Below are 13,715 nucleotides of genomic sequence, written 5' to 3' on the forward strand. Positions count from 1 at the left end.
AGCGCGAATGTCTGTGTGGCAGCGAATGCAGTTCCAAGGGACAGTGAAAACCAGCTACAGCTTTCAGTGCTGGCAGCTTTCCTGTGGGCGCAATCTCTGGACGTTTCCAATTTCACTGCCGGGCTCTGCCAGAGAGAGATAGAGAGTGTTGCCCCATTACGAAGCAAAGCTTTAGCAGAGCGCGAATGTCTGTGTGGCAGCGAATGCAGTTCCAAGGGACAGTGAAAACCAGCTACAGCTTTCAGTGCTGGCACCTTTCCTGTGGGCGCAATCTCTGGACGTTTCCAATTTCACTGCCGGGCTCTGCCAGAGAGAGATAGAGAGTGTTGCCCCATTACGAAGCAAAGCTTTAGCAGAGCGCGAATGTCTGTGTGGCAGCGAATGCAGTTCCAAGGGACAGTGAAAACCAGCTACAGCTTTCAGTGCTGGCACCTTTCCTGTGGGCGCAATCTCTGGACGTTTCCAATTTCACTGCCGGGCTCTGCCAGAGAGAGATAGAGAGTGTTGCCCCATTAGGAAGCAATGCTTTAGCAGAGCGCGAATGTCTGTGTGGCAGCGAATGCAGTTCCAAGGGACAGTGAAAACCAGCTACAGCTTTCAGTGCTGGCAGCTTTCCTGTGGGCGCAATCTCTGGACGTTTCCAATTTCACTGCCCGGCTCTGCCAGAGAGAGATACAGAGTGTTGCCCCATTAGGAAGCAAAGCTTTAGCAGAGCGCGAATGTCTGTGTGGCAGCGAATGCAGTTCCAAGGGACAGTGAAAACCAGCTACAGCTTTCAGTGCTGGCAGCTTTCCTGTGGGCGAAATCTCTGGACGTTCCCAATTTCACTGCCGGACTCTGCCAGAGAGAGATACAGAGTGTTGCCCCATTACGAAGCAAAGCTTTAGCAGAGCGCGAATGTCTGTGTGGCAGCGAATGCAGTTCCAAGGGACAGTGAAAACCAGCTACAGCTTTCAGTGCTGGCAGCTTTCCTGTGGGCGCAATCTCTGGACGTTTCCAATTTCACTGCCGGGCTCTGCCAGAGAGAGATACAGAGTGTTGCCCCATTACGAAGCAATGCTTTAGCAGAGCGCGAATGTCTGTGTGGCAGCGAATGCAGTTCCAAGGGACAGTGAAAACCAGCTACAGCTTTCAGTGCTGGCAGCTTTCCTGTGGGCGCAATCTCTGGACGTTTCCAATTTCACTGCCGGGCTCTGCCAGAGAGAGATACAGAGTGTTGCCCCATTAGGAAGCAAAGCTTTAGCAGAGCGCGAATGTCTGTGTGGCAGCGAATGCAGTTCCAAGGGACAGTGAAAACCAGCTACAGCTTTCAGTGCTGGCAGCTTTCCTGTGGGCGCAATCTCTGGACGTTTCCAATTTCACTGCCGGGCTCTGCCAGAGAGAGATAGAGAGTGTTGCCCCATTACGAAGCAAAGCTTTAGCAGAGCGCGAATGTCTGTGTGGCAGCGAATGCAGTTCCAAGGGACAGTGAAAACCAGCTACAGCTTTCAGTGCTGGCAGCTTTCCTGTGGGCGCAATCTCTGGACGTTTCCAATTTCACTGCCGGGCTCTGCCAGAGAGAGATACAGAGTGTTGCCCCGTTACGAAGCAAAGCTTTAGCAGAGCGCGAATGTCTGTGTGGCAGCGAATGCAGTTCCAAGGGACAGTGAAAACCAGCTACAGCTTTCAGTGCTGGCAGCTTTCCTGTGGGCGCAATCTCTGGACGTTTCCAATTTCACTGCCGGGCTCTGCCAGAGAGAGATAGAGAGTGTTGCCCCATTACGAAGCAAAGCTTTAGCAGAGCGCGAATGTCTGTGTGGCAGCGAATGCAGTTCCAAGGGACAGTGAAAACCAGCTACAGCTTTCAGTGCTGGCAGCTTTCCTGTGGGCGCAATCTCTGGACGTTTCCAATTTCACTGCCGGGCTCTGCCAGAGAGAGATACAGAGTGTTGCCCCGTTACGAAGCAAAGCTTTAGCAGAGCGCGAATGTCTGTGTGGCAGCGAATGCAGTTCCAAGGGACAGTGAAAACCAGCTACAGCTTTCAGTGCTGGCAGCTTTCCTGTGGGCGCAATCTCTGGACGTTTCCAATTTCACTGCCGGGCTCTGCCAGAGAGAGATAGAGAGTGTTGCCCCATTACGAAGCAAAGCTTTAGCAGAGCGCGAATGTCTGTGTGGCAGCGAATGCAGTTCCAAGGGACAGTGAAAACCAGCTACAGCTTTCAGTGCTGGCAGCTTTCCTGTGGGCGCAATCTCTGGACGTTTCCAATTTCACTGCCGGGCTCTGCCAGAGAGAGATACAGAGTGTTGCCCCGTTACGAAGGAATGCTTTAGCAGAGCGCGAATGTCTGTGTGGCAGCGAATGCAGTTCCAAGGGACAGTGAAAACCAGCTACAGCTTTCAGTGCTGGCAGCTTTCCTGTGGGCGCAATCTCTGGACGTTTCCAATTTCACTGCCGGGCTCTGCCAGAGAGAGATAGAGAGTGTAGCCCCGTTACGAAGCAAAGCTTTAGCAGAGCGCGAATGTCTGTGTGGCAGCGAATGCAGTTCCAAGGGACAGTGAAAACCAGCTACAGCTTTCAGTGCTGGCAGCTTTCCTGTGGGCGCAATCTCTGGACGTTTCCAATTTCACTGCCGGGCTCTGCCAGAGAGAGATAGAGAGTGTTGCCCCATTACGAAGCAATGCTTTAGCAGAGCGCGAATGTCTGTGTGGCAGCGAATGCAGTTCCAAGGGACAGTGAAAACCAGCTACAGCTTTCAGTGCTGGCAGCTTTCCTGTGGGCGCAATCTCTGGACGTTTCCAATTTCACTGCCCGGCTCTGCCAGAGAGAGATACAGAGTGTTGCCCCATTAGGAAGCAAAGCTTTAGCAGAGCGCGAATGTCTGTGTGGCAGCGAATGCAGTTCCAAGGGACAGTGAAAACCAGCTACAGCTTTCAGTGCTGGCAGCTTTCCTGTGGGCGAAATCTCTGGACGTTCCCAATTTCACTGCCGGACTCTGCCAGAGAGAGATACAGAGTGTTGCCCCATTACGAAGCAAAGCTTTAGCAGAGCGCGAATGTCTGTGTGGCAGCGAATGCAGTTCCAAGGGACAGTGAAAACCAGCTACAGCTTTCAGTGCTGGCACCTTTCCTGTGGGCGCAATCTCTGGACGTTTCCAATTTCACTGCCGGGCTCTGCCAGAGAGAGATACAGAGTGTTGCCCCATTAGGAAGCAAAGCTTTAGCAGAGCGCGAATGTCTGTGTGGCAGCGAATGCAGTTCCAAGGGACAGTGAAAACCAGCTACAGCTTTCAGTGCTGGCAGCTTTCCTGTGGGCGCAATCTCTGGACGTTTCCAATTTCACTGCCGGGCTCTGCCAGAGAGAGATACAGAGTGTTGCCCCGTTACGAAGCAAAGCTTTAGCAGAGCGCGAATGTCTGTGTGGCAGCGAATGCAGTTCCAAGGGACAGTGAAAACCAGCTACAGCTTTCAGTGCTGGCAGCTTTCCTGTGGGCGCAATCTCTGGACGTTTCCAATTTCACTGCCGGGCTCTGCCAGAGAGAGATACAGAGTGTTGCCCCATTACGAAGCAAAGCTTTAGCAGAGCGCGAATGTCTGTGTGGCAGCGAATGCAGTTCCGAGGGACAGTGAAAACCAGCTACAGCTTTCAGTGCTGGCAGCTTTCCTGTGGGCGCAATCTCTGGACGTTTCCAATTTGGCAGCCGGGCTCTGCCAGAGAGAGATACAGAGTGTTGCCCCATTACGAAGCAAAGCTTTAGCAGAGCGCGAATGTCTGTGTGGCAGCGAATGCAGTTCCAAGGGACAGTGAAAACCAGCTACACCTTTCAGTGCTGGCAGCTTTCCTGTGGGCGCAATCTCTGGACGTTTCCAATTTCACTGCCGGGCTCTGCCAGAGAGAGATACAGAGTGTTGCCCCATTACGAAGCAATGCTTTAGCAGAGCGCGAATGTCTGTGTGGCAGCGAATGCAGTTCCGAGGGACAGTGAAAACCAGCTACAGCTTTCAGTGCTGGCAGCTTTCCTGTGGGCGCAATCTCTGGACGTTTCCAATTTCACTGCCGGGCTCTGCCAGAGAGAGATACAGAGTGTTGCCCCATTACGAAGCAAAGCTTTAGCAGAGCGCGAATGTCTGTGTGGCAGCGAATGCAGTTCCAAGGGACAGTGAAAACCAGCTACAGCTTTCAGTGCTGGCAGCTTTCCTGTGGGCGCAATCTCTGCACGTTTCCAATTTCACTGCCGGGCACTGGGAGAAAGTCATAGAGAGTGTTGCCCCCTTAGGAAGCAATGCTTTAGCAGAGCGCGAATGTCTGTGTGGCAGCGAATGCAGTTCCAAGGGACAGTGAAAACCAGCTACAGCTTTCAGTGCTGGCAGCTTTCCTGTGGGCGCAATCTCTGGACGTTTCCAATTTCACTGCCGGGCTCTGCCAGAGAGAGATACAGAGTGTTGCCCCATTACGAAGCAAAGCTTTAGCAGAGCGCGAATGTCTGTGTGGCAGCGAATGCAGTTCCAAGGGACAGTGAAAACCAGCTACAGCTTTCAGTGCTGGCAGCTTTCCTGTGGGCGCAATCTCTGGACGTTTCCAATTTCACTGCCGGGCTCTGCCAGAGAGAGATACAGAGTGTTGCCCCGTTACGAAGGAATGCTTTAGCAGAGCGCGAATGTCTGTGTGGCAGCGAATGCAGTTCCAAGGGACAGTGAAAACCAGCTACAGCTTTCAGTGCTGGCAGCTTTCCTGTGGGCGCAATCTCTGGACGTTTCCAATTTCACTGCCGGGCTCTGCCAGAGAGAGATACAGAGTGTTGCCCCATTACGAAGTAATGCTTTAGCAGAGCGCGAATGTCTGTGTGGCAGCGAATGCAGTTCCAAGGGACAGTGAAAACCAGCTACAGCTTTCAGTGCTGGCAGCTTTCCTGTGGGCGCAATCTCTGGACGTTTCCAATTTCACTGCCGGGCTCTGCCAGAGAGAGATACAGAGTGTTGCCCCATTACGAAGCAAAGCTTTAGCAGAGCGCGAATGTCTGTGTGGCAGCGAATGCAGTTCCAAGGGACAGTGAAAACCAGCTACAGCTTTCAGTGCTGGCAGCTTTCCTGTGGGCGCAATCTCTGGACGTTTCCAATTTCACTGCCGGGCTCTGCCAGAGAGAGATAGAGAGTGTTGCCCCGTTACGAAGCAAAGCTTTAGCAGAGCGCGAATGTCTGTGTGGCAGCGAATGCAGTTCCAAGGGACAGTGAAAACCAGCTACAGCTTTCAGTGCTGGCAGCTTTCCTGTGGGCGCAATCTCTGGACGTTTCCAATTTCACTGCCGGGCTCTGCCAGAGAGAGATAGAGAGTGTTGCCCCATTAGGAAGCAATGCTTTAGCAGAGCGCGAATGTCTGTGTGGCAGCGAATGCAGTTCCAAGGGACAGTGAAAACCAGCTACAGCTTTCAGTGCTGGCAGCTTTCCTGTGGGCGCAATCTCTGGACGTTTCCAATTTCACTGCCGGGCTCTGCCAGAGAGAGATACAGAGTGTTGCCCCATAAGGAAGCAAAGCTTTAGCAGAGCGCGAATGTCTGTGTGGCAGCGAATGCAGTTCCAAGGGACAGTGAAAACCAGCTACAGCTTTCAGTGCTGGCACCTTTCCTGTGGGCGCAATCTCTGGACGTTTCCAATTTCACTGCCGGGCTCTGCCAGAGAGAGATACAGAGTGTTGCCCCATTAGGAAGCAAAGCTTTAGCAGAGCGCGAATGTCTGTGTGGCAGCGAATGCAGTTCCAAGGGACAGTGAAAACCAGCTACAGCTTTCAGTGCTGGCAGCTTTCCTGTGGGCGCAATCTCTGGACGTTTCCAATTTCACTGCCGGGCTCTGCCAGAGAGAGATACAGAGTGTTGCCCCATTAGGAAGCAATGCTTTAGCAGAGCGCGAATGTCTGTGTGGCAGCGAATGCAGTTCCAAGGGACAGTGAAAACCAGCTACAGCTTTCAGTGCTGGCAGCTTTCCTGTGGGCGCAATCTCTGGACGTTTCCAATTTCACTGCCGGGCTCTGCCAGAGAGAGATACAGAGTGTTGCCCCATTACGAAGCAAAGCTTTAGCAGAGCGCGAATGTCTGTGTGGCAGCGAATGCAGTTCCAAGTGACAGTGAAAACCAGCTACAGCTTTCAGTGCTGGCAGCTTTCCTGTGGCCGCAATCTCTGGACGTTTCCAATTTCACTGCCGGGCTCTGCCAGAGAGAGATACAGAGTGTTGCCCCATTACGAAGCAATGCTTTAGCAGAGCGCGAATGTCTGTGTGGCAGCGAATGCAGTTCCGAGGGACAGTGAAAACCAGCTACAGCTTTCAGTGCTGGCAGCTTTCCTGTGGGCGCAATCTCTAGACGTTTCCAATTTCACTGCCGGGCTCTGCCAGAGAGAGATACAGAGTGTTGCCCCATTACGAAGCAAAGCTTTAGCAGAGCGCGAATGTCTGTGTGGCAGCGAATGCAGTTCCAAGGGACAGTGAAAACCAGCTACAGCTTTCAGTGCTGGCAGCTTTCCTGTGGGCGCAATCTCTGGACGTTTCCAATTTCACTGCCGGGCTCTGCCAGAGAGAGATACAGAGTGTTGCCCCATTACGAAGCAAAGCTTTAGCAGAGCGCGAATGTCTGTGTGGCAGCGAATGCAGTTCCAAGGGACAGTGAAAACCAGCTACAGCTTTCAGTGCTGGCAGCTTTCCTGTGGGCGCAATCTCTGGACGTTTCCAATTTCACTGCCGGGCTCTGCCAGAGAGAGATACAGAGTGTTGCCCCATTACGAAGCAAAGCTTTAGCAGAGCGCGAATGTCTGTGTGGCAGCGAATGCAGTTCCAAGGGACAGTGAAAACCAGCTACAGCTTTCAGTGCTGGCAGCTTTCCTGTGGGCGCAATCTCTGGACGTTTCCAATTTCACTGCCGGGCTCTGCCAGAGAGAGATACAGAGTGTTGCCCCATTACGAAGTAATGCTTTAGCAGAGCGCGAATGTCTGTGTGGCAGCGAATGCAGTTCCAAGGGACAGTGAAAACCAGCTACAGCTTTCAGTGCTGGCAGCTTTCCTGTGGGCGCAATCTCTGGACGTTTCCAATTTCACTGCCGGGCTCTGCCAGAGAGAGATAGAGAGTGTAGCCCCGTTACGAAGCAAAGCTTTAGCAGAGCGCGAATGTCTGTGTGGCAGCGAATGCAGTTCCAAGGGACAGTGAAAACCAGCTACAGCTTTCAGTGCTGGCAGCTTTCCTGTGGCCGCAATCTCTGGACGTTTCCAATTTCACTGCCGGGCTCTGCCAGAGAGAGATACAGAGTGTTGCCCCATTACGAAGCAAAGCTTTAGCAGAGCGCGAATGTCTGTGTGGCAGCGAATGCAGTTCCAAGGGACAGTGAAAACCAGCTACAGCTTTCAGTGCTGGCAGCTTTCCTGTGGGCGCAATCTCTGGACGTTTCCAATTTCACTGCCGGGCTCTGCCAGAGAGAGATACAGAGTGTTGCCCCATTACGAAGCAAAGCTTTAGCAGAGCGCGAATGTCTGTGTGGCAGCGAATGCAGTTCCAAGGGACAGTGAAAACCAGCTACAGCTTTCAGTGCTGGCAGCTTTCCTGTGGGCGCAATCTCTGGACGTTTCCAATTTCACTGCCGGGCTCTGCCAGAGAGAGATACAGAGTGTTGCCCCATTACGAAGCAAAGCTTTAGCAGAGCGCGAATGTCTGTGTGGCAGCGAATGCAGTTCCAAGGGACAGTGAAAACCAGCTACAGCTTTCAGTGCTGGCAGCTTTCCTGTGGGCGCAATCTCTGGACGTTTCCAATTTCACTGCCGGGCTCTGCCAGAGAGAGATACAGAGTGTTGCCCCATTACGAAGTAATGCTTTAGCAGAGCGCGAATGTCTGTGTGGCAGCGAATGCAGTTCCAAGGGACAGTGAAAACCAGCTACAGCTTTCAGTGCTGGCAGCTTTCCTGTGGGCGCAATCTCTGGACGTTTCCAATTTCACTGCCGGGCTCTGCCAGAGAGAGATAGAGAGTGTAGCCCCGTTACGAAGCAAAGCTTTAGCAGAGCGCGAATGTCTGTGTGGCAGCGAATGCAGTTCCGAGGGACAGTGAAAACCAGCTACAGCTTTCAGTGCTGGCAGCTTTCCTGTGGGCGCAATCTCTGGACGTTTCCAATTTCACTGCCGGGCTCTGCCAGAGAGAGATACAGAGTGTTGCCCCATTACGAAGCAAAGCTTTAGCAGAGCGCGAATGTCTGTGTGGCAGCGAATGCAGTTCCAAGGGACAGTGAAAACCAGCTACACCTTTCAGTGCTGGCAGCTTTCCTGTGGGCGCAATCTCTGGACGTTTCCAATTTCACTGCCGGGCACTGGGAGAAAGTCATAGAGAGTGTTGCCCCATTAGGAAGCAATGCTTTAGCAGAGCGCGAATGTCTGTGTGGCAGCGAATGCAGTTCCAAGGGACAGTGAAAACCAGCTACAGCTTTCAGTGCTGGCAGCTTTCCTGTGGGCGCAATCTCTGGACGTTTCCAATTTCACTGCCGGGCTCTGCCAGAGAGAGATACAGAGTGTTGCCCCCTTAGGAAGCAAAGCTTTAGCAGACCGCGAATGTCTGTGTGGCAGCGAATGCAGTTCCAAGGGACAGTGAAAACCAGCTACAGCTTTCAGTGCTGGCAGCTTTCCTGTGGGCGCAATCTCTGGACGTTTCCAATTTCACTGCCGGGCTCTGCCAGAGAGAGATAGAGAGTGTTGCCCCATTACGAAGCAAAGCTTTAGCAGAGCGCGAATGTCTGTGTGGCAGCGAATGCAGTTCCAAGGGACAGTGAAAACCAGCTACAGCTTTCAGTGCTGGCAGCTTTCCTGTGGGCGCAATCTCTGGACGTTTCCAATTTCACTGCCGGGCTCTGCCAGAGAGAGATACAGAGTGTTGCCCCGTTACGAAGGAATGCTTTAGCAGAGCGCGAATGTCTGTGTGGCAGCGAATGCAGTTCCAAGGGACAGTGAAAACCAGCTACAGCTTTCAGTGCTGGCAGCTTTCCTGTGGGCGCAATCTCTGGACGTTTCCAATTTCACTGCCGGGCTCTGCCAGAGAGAGATACAGAGTGTTGCCCCATTACGAAGTAATGCTTTAGCAGAGCGCGAATGTCTGTGTGGCAGCGAATGCAGTTCCAAGGGACAGTGAAAACCAGCTACAGCTTTCAGTGCTGGCAGCTTTCCTGTGGGCGCAATCTCTGGACGTTTCCAATTTCACTGCCGGGCTCTGCCAGAGAGAGATAGAGAGTGTTGCCCCATTACGAAGCAAAGCTTTAGCAGAGCGCGAATGTCTGTGTGGCAGCGAATGCAGTTCCAAGGGACAGTGAAAACCAGCTACAGCTTTCAGTGCTGGCACCTTTCCTGTGGGCGCAATCTCTGGACGTTTCCAATTTCACTGCCGGGCTCTGCCAGAGAGAGATAGAGAGTGTTGCCCCATTACGAAGCAAAGCTTTAGCAGAGCGCGAATGTCTGTGTGGCAGCGAATGCAGTTCCAAGGGACAGTGAAAACCAGCTACAGCTTTCAGTGCTGGCACCTTTCCTGTGGGCGCAATCTCTGGACGTTTCCAATTTCACTGCCGGGCTCTGCCAGAGAGAGATAGAGAGTGTTGCCCCATTAGGAAGCAATGCTTTAGCAGAGCGCGAATGTCTGTGTGGCAGCGAATGCAGTTCCAAGGGACAGTGAAAACCAGCTACAGCTTTCAGTGCTGGCAGCTTTCCTGTGGGCGCAATCTCTGGACGTTTCCAATTTCACTGCCCGGCTCTGCCAGAGAGAGATACAGAGTGTTGCCCCATTAGGAAGCAAAGCTTTAGCAGAGCGCGAATGTCTGTGTGGCAGCGAATGCAGTTCCAAGGGACAGTGAAAACCAGCTACAGCTTTCAGTGCTGGCAGCTTTCCTGTGGGCGAAATCTCTGGACGTTCCCAATTTCACTGCCGGACTCTGCCAGAGAGAGATACAGAGTGTTGCCCCATTACGAAGCAAAGCTTTAGCAGAGCGCGAATGTCTGTGTGGCAGCGAATGCAGTTCCAAGGGACAGTGAAAACCAGCTACAGCTTTCAGTGCTGGCAGCTTTCCTGTGGGCGCAATCTCTGGACGTTTCCAATTTCACTGCCGGGCTCTGCCAGAGAGAGATACAGAGTGTTGCCCCATTACGAAGCAATGCTTTAGCAGAGCGCGAATGTCTGTGTGGCAGCGAATGCAGTTCCAAGGGACAGTGAAAACCAGCTACAGCTTTCAGTGCTGGCAGCTTTCCTGTGGGCGCAATCTCTGGACGTTTCCAATTTCACTGCCGGGCTCTGCCAGAGAGAGATACAGAGTGTTGCCCCATTAGGAAGCAAAGCTTTAGCAGAGCGCGAATGTCTGTGTGGCAGCGAATGCAGTTCCAAGGGACAGTGAAAACCAGCTACAGCTTTCAGTGCTGGCAGCTTTCCTGTGGGCGCAATCTCTGGACGTTTCCAATTTCACTGCCGGGCTCTGCCAGAGAGAGATAGAGAGTGTTGCCCCATTACGAAGCAAAGCTTTAGCAGAGCGCGAATGTCTGTGTGGCAGCGAATGCAGTTCCAAGGGACAGTGAAAACCAGCTACAGCTTTCAGTGCTGGCAGCTTTCCTGTGGGCGCAATCTCTGGACGTTTCCAATTTCACTGCCGGGCTCTGCCAGAGAGAGATACAGAGTGTTGCCCCGTTACGAAGCAAAGCTTTAGCAGAGCGCGAATGTCTGTGTGGCAGCGAATGCAGTTCCAAGGGACAGTGAAAACCAGCTACAGCTTTCAGTGCTGGCAGCTTTCCTGTGGGCGCAATCTCTGGACGTTTCCAATTTCACTGCCGGGCTCTGCCAGAGAGAGATAGAGAGTGTTGCCCCATTACGAAGCAAAGCTTTAGCAGAGCGCGAATGTCTGTGTGGCAGCGAATGCAGTTCCAAGGGACAGTGAAAACCAGCTACAGCTTTCAGTGCTGGCAGCTTTCCTGTGGGCGCAATCTCTGGACGTTTCCAATTTCACTGCCGGGCTCTGCCAGAGAGAGATACAGAGTGTTGCCCCGTTACGAAGCAAAGCTTTAGCAGAGCGCGAATGTCTGTGTGGCAGCGAATGCAGTTCCAAGGGACAGTGAAAACCAGCTACAGCTTTCAGTGCTGGCAGCTTTCCTGTGGGCGCAATCTCTGGACGTTTCCAATTTCACTGCCGGGCTCTGCCAGAGAGAGATAGAGAGTGTTGCCCCATTACGAAGCAAAGCTTTAGCAGAGCGCGAATGTCTGTGTGGCAGCGAATGCAGTTCCAAGGGACAGTGAAAACCAGCTACAGCTTTCAGTGCTGGCAGCTTTCCTGTGGGCGCAATCTCTGGACGTTTCCAATTTCACTGCCGGGCTCTGCCAGAGAGAGATACAGAGTGTTGCCCCGTTACGAAGGAATGCTTTAGCAGAGCGCGAATGTCTGTGTGGCAGCGAATGCAGTTCCAAGGGACAGTGAAAACCAGCTACAGCTTTCAGTGCTGGCAGCTTTCCTGTGGGCGCAATCTCTGGACGTTTCCAATTTCACTGCCGGGCTCTGCCAGAGAGAGATAGAGAGTGTTGCCCCGTTACGAAGCAAAGCTTTAGCAGAGCGCGAATGTCTGTGTGGCAGCGAATGCAGTTCCAAGGGACAGTGAAAACCAGCTACAGCTTTCAGTGCTGGCAGCTTTCCTGTGGGCGCAATCTCTGGACGTTTCCAATTTCACTGCCGGGCTCTGCCAGAGAGAGATACAGAGTGTTGCCCCATTAGGAAGCAAAGCTTTAGCAGAGCGCGAATGTCTGTGTGGCAGCGAATGCAGTTCCAAGGGACAGTGAAAACCAGCTACAGCTTTCAGTGCTGGCAGCTTTCCTGTGGGCGAAATCTCTGGACGTTCCCAATTTCACTGCCGGACTCTGCCAGAGAGAGATACAGAGTGTTGCCCCATTACGAAGCAAAGCTTTAGCAGAGCGCGAATGTCTGTGTGGCAGCGAATGCAGTTCCAAGGGACAGTGAAAACCAGCTACAGCTTTCAGTGCTGGCACCTTTCCTGTGGGCGCAATCTCTGGACGTTTCCAATTTCACTGCCGGGCTCTGCCAGAGAGAGATACAGAGTGTTGCCCCATTAGGAAGCAAAGCTTTAGCAGAGCGCGAATGTCTGTGTGGCAGCGAATGCAGTTCCAAGGGACAGTGAAAACCAGCTACAGCTTTCAGTGCTGGCAGCTTTCCTGTGGGCGCAATCTCTGGACGTTTCCAATTTCACTGCCGGGCTCTGCCAGAGAGAGATACAGAGTGTTGCCCCGTTACGAAGCAAAGCTTTAGCAGAGCGCGAATGTCTGTGTGGCAGCGAATGCAGTTCCAAGGGACAGTGAAAACCAGCTACAGCTTTCAGTGCTGGCAGCTTTCCTGTGGGCGCAATCTCTGGACGTTTCCAATTTCACTGCCGGGCTCTGCCAGAGAGAGATACAGAGTGTTGCCCCATTACGAAGCAAAGCTTTAGCAGAGCGCGAATGTCTGTGTGGCAGCGAATGCAGTTCCGAGGGACAGTGAAAACCAGCTACAGCTTTCAGTGCTGGCAGCTTTCCTGTGGGCGCAATCTCTGGACGTTTCCAATTTGGCAGCCGGGCTCTGCCAGAGAGAGATACAGAGTGTTGCCCCATTACGAAGCAAAGCTTTAGCAGAGCGCGAATGTCTGTGTGGCAGCGAATGCAGTTCCAAGGGACAGTGAAAACCAGCTACACCTTTCAGTGCTGGCAGCTTTCCTGTGGGCGCAATCTCTGGACGTTTCCAATTTCACTGCCGGGCTCTGCCAGAGAGAGATACAGAGTGTTGCCCCATTACGAAGCAATGCTTTAGCAGAGCGCGAATGTCTGTGTGGCAGCGAATGCAGTTCCGAGGGACAGTGAAAACCAGCTACAGCTTTCAGTGCTGGCAGCTTTCCTGTGGGCGCAATCTCTGGACGTTTCCAATTTCACTGCCGGGCTCTGCCAGAGAGAGATACAGAGTGTTGCCCCATTACGAAGCAAAGCTTTAGCAGAGCGCGAATGTCTGTGTGGCAGCGAATGCAGTTCCAAGGGACAGTGAAAACCAGCTACAGCTTTCAGTGCTGGCAGCTTTCCTGTGGGCGCAATCTCTGCACGTTTCCAATTTCACTGCCGGGCACTGGGAGAAAGTCATAGAGAGTGTTGCCCCCTTAGGAAGCAATGCTTTAGCAGAGCGCGAATGTCTGTGTGGCAGCGAATGCAGTTCCAAGGGACAGTGAAAACCAGCTACAGCTTTCAGTGCTGGCAGCTTTCCTGTGGGCGCAATCTCTGGACGTTTCCAATTTCACTGCCGGGCTCTGCCAGAGAGAGATACAGAGTGTTGCCCCATTACGAAGCAAAGCTTTAGCAGAGCGCGAATGTCTGTGTGGCAGCGAATGCAGTTCCAAGGGACAGTGAAAACCAGCTACAGCTTTCAGTGCTGGCAGCTTTCCTGTGGGCGCAATCTCTGGACGTTTCCAATTTCACTGCCGGGCTCTGCCAGAGAGAGATACAGAGTGTTGCCCCGTTACGAAGGAATGCTTTAGCAGAGCGCGAATGTCTGTGTGGCAGCGAATGCAGTTCCAAGGGACAGTGAAAACCAGCTACAGCTTTCAGTGCTGGCAGCTTTCCTGTGGGCGCAATCTCTGGACGTTTCCAATTTCACTGCCGGGCTCTGCCAGAGAGAGATACAGAGTGTTGCCCCATTACGAAGTAATGCTTTAGCAGAGCGCGAAT

This window comes from Mycteria americana, unplaced genomic scaffold (genome assembly GCF_035582795.1).
Source record: "Mycteria americana isolate JAX WOST 10 ecotype Jacksonville Zoo and Gardens unplaced genomic scaffold, USCA_MyAme_1.0 Scaffold_29, whole genome shotgun sequence".
Classification (NCBI taxonomy): domain Eukaryota; kingdom Metazoa; phylum Chordata; class Aves; order Ciconiiformes; family Ciconiidae; genus Mycteria; species Mycteria americana.